The 3,276-nt window shown below is 43.6% G+C and overlaps 1 pseudogene; it reads left to right on the forward strand.

Moving 5' to 3' along the window:
* The first annotated feature begins 2,253 nt into the window (after nucleotides 1–2,253).
* Nucleotides 2,254–2,692, forward strand: LOC102250144 (annotated as a pseudogene).
* The last annotated feature ends 584 nt before the right edge of the window (nucleotides 2,693–3,276 follow it).

Raw genomic sequence — 3,276 nt, forward strand, 5'->3', positions numbered from 1 at the left:
GATGGAAAATGACATCAGGGAAAAGGGAAGCGCTGCTTAAACAAACCTAACACAATCCTTGCTGAGGATGGGGCAGGGCAATCAAATATCACCTGGGAAATGATGAAGGATCAGGATCCTGATCAGATACAGATACGCAGAGCGACCAGACAGGGAGGCAGGCAGGGAGGTTCTGGTGAGAGTGACAGGCGAGTTCTTGCTAAAACTGGGTTTCACCGGGCAGTGCACAGAGAAGCACAGGAGGCCAGGGAGCCAGCCTGACAAAAACGTGTAAGAAAGCAAAGAGTCTTCCTCACCAAAGAGTGCCCGGCAACATGGGGAAGGGCTAGGGCGCTTCCGCCTGAAATGCTCACCAAATACCGCAGTTCCAGGGGAAATGCGGCCACCAGGCCGAGCTGACGTGTGTCTGCGGTACAGTGTTGTGTGGGTCTGAAGTACAACGCCGCCGCGCACATCAGAGGTACCCCTGCTGTACACCCCCAAACACCAGGTACGGAGCCCAGGTCCGCCTGTGGTTTAGTGTGGAGGTTCTGGTGAAAACGATTTAGAGTTCTTGCTAAAACTGCATTTTACAAGGAAGTGCACAGATGCACGTAGGACAAGCATGTCAAACTCAGAGGCTAACACGGGCCAAATAAAGAAGGTTTAAGTTTATGCAAGCCGCAGAAAAACAAACGCTTCAATTTTCATAGAAACGTAGGTTTATCTCGATAGACACATGCTGAATACAAAGGACTGAAATAAATGAGTCATCGCTAACATAAAATAATAGAACATTTTAATAAATATTATTTTTTCCTTGAACATTAACTTACCAGACACCGAATAACTGCACAAATTAATAAGCATAACGCAAATAAACCTATCTCTTTTTGTTCTCTGGACAGGAAATATTTCCTGTTGCGCACACCAAACAAGTCAGTCCAAGACTAATGATGTGTCAATCGGCTACTAAAATATTCACTGCTAGTATTGGTGGAATGAAATGGTGCGCCTGTGTGTAAGGCGCATAAGGGAAATGTATGCAACATGATTATAATAATCAGTCATTAGTGAATGTTGTAGTTCATTACTAATAATTATGTATAACAGGATATTGTAAAAATTAAGTTACAAAACTTTCATTAAAAGGTTTCTTACATACTGTTATATTGGCTGGGCCACAAAAATATTCATTGTGGGCTGAATGAGAGTTTGACATGAGTTTGACATGCTTGGCATAGGACAGTGATGGCAAACCTTTTGAGCTCGGCGTGCCAGCATTTTGAAAAACCCTAACTTTACTCTGGTGCCGTGTCACATATAGAAATTTCTTGATACTTGCAACCATAGTAAAACAAAGATTTATATTTTTGATATTTATTTTATATATTTAAATGCCATTTAACAAAGAAAAATCAACCCAAAAAATGAGTTCGCGTGTCACCTCTGACATGCATGTCATAGGTTCGCCATCACTGGCATAGGAGAATGTCAGGGATCGAGCCTACCTGAAAAAAGTTAAATGAAGCGAACACTCTTCACAGAATGCTGCAGTAAAACCCGGAAGCATTAGGTTCCAAGCGCCGGGTTTGAGGCACCAGGTTCTCCAGCGGTATCGGTATCGGTATCGTGGGAGACGCATCCGCCCCAAGGCGCTGACGAGCTACCACCTACAGTGCCTCTGTGTGTGTGTGCGGTACAGTGCTGCATGGTGAGAAGTATAGCGCCAATGCCGTGATATGGGGGTACGGTGCTGTAGTACACCCTCGGTAGGTTGTTTCACTGATGTTTCTATCTCTCTCGCTCTCTCTTCCCCTCTGAAATCAATTTTTTAAAAAAATATTTTTTTTAAGTATAATGAAGCAAAGACTCTTCCTCAAAAAGAGTGCCACCAGTAGGACCCGGAAGCGCTGGGTTCGAAGCACCGGGTTGCCCACTAGTGCACCAGCCCCTACACCCTAATGAACTTCCGCAGTTACATGCACAAATGTGTCCACCTTGTAGAGCTGATGTGTATCCGCCATACAGTGAGTGAGGCTGAAGTACATGCTGTGTCTCCCCCAGCCCCCAGGTACAGGTGTAGGGTTCTAGCGAACACCAGGCACTGTGCCAAGGTCCAGCTGTGGTTCCGTATGGAGGTTCTGGTGAAAATGACTTAACCAGAAGTCTGGCTAAGACTGCATTTTACAAGGCAGTGCACAGAGGAGCCTCAGAGAAGGTTAGGGAGCGAGCCGGACTAAAGAGTATAACGAAGCAGAGGTGCAGAAGAAGATGCTGGGCCCCACGGGAGTTAAAGTTCCTCCTAATGTTTGCTTGTTGGAAGAACTTGAGGAAGGACAAAAAGGAGTGGGCGATGGTGCAGTTAGCTAGGGCCTTGAAGACGATGAAGATATGACACTTTCAAGGTGCACAGGTATGATTATTGGACCACCAAGAACAAATTATGAAAACGGCCTATATAGCCTGAAAGTAGAATGTGGACCTAAATACCCAGAAGCTCCTCCGTCAGTTAGATTTGTAACCAAAATTAACATGCATGGAATAAATAATTCCAATGGAACGGTAGAGGCACAGAGCACACCAGTATTGGCAAAACGGCAAAATTCATAGAGCATTCGAAGTTGGACTTCAAGAACTGAGACGTCTAATGATGTCCAAAGGTAATGGGATGCTTTCACAGCCGCCAGGAGGACAAGCATACAACAATTAATTTTAGTGGATCTCAAACTTGTCTTAAACCAACAATCTCCTACTCATGTTAATGTCTTGATTAAACATCACAATGCAAAAATAGCCACACATTAAGTGAAAGAATGCCAGCTGGTAAACAAAACCCAGACGTGTGTAAGAAAATGTTTAATAGTTGTACACACAGTATGTTTTCAGGTAACAGGAGAAAAAAATGTAGCACAATTTGTTTTAAGGCACTGTCATTTACACATAAAGCTGGAGTGTTCAAAACAGAATTCAGATTTACCAGATGAAAGTATGGTGATTTTTACTAAAAAGAAAAATCTCAAGAAGGAAAAAGAGAAATGGAATGCTTTATCCATCTTGCTTAGCGAAAAAGCTTCAATTTAAATTGTCTAAAGTAGCGGGTACAATGAATATTGTCTCAAATTGTTTTAATGTTTAAGTGGTGTGGGTGCTGACTACCAATAGTATCAAAAATATGTTCAGGCCCTAGCAGGTTTGGTTCAGTGGAGAGAGCATCGGCCTGTGGACAGAAGGGTCCTGGGTTTAATTCTGGTTGAGTGCACATGCCCAGGTTGCAGGCTTGATCCCCAGTAGTGG

The sequence above is a fragment of the Myotis brandtii genome, unplaced genomic scaffold (assembly GCF_000412655.1).
Source record: "Myotis brandtii unplaced genomic scaffold, ASM41265v1 scaffold43, whole genome shotgun sequence".
NCBI lineage: Eukaryota > Metazoa > Chordata > Mammalia > Chiroptera > Vespertilionidae > Myotis > Myotis brandtii.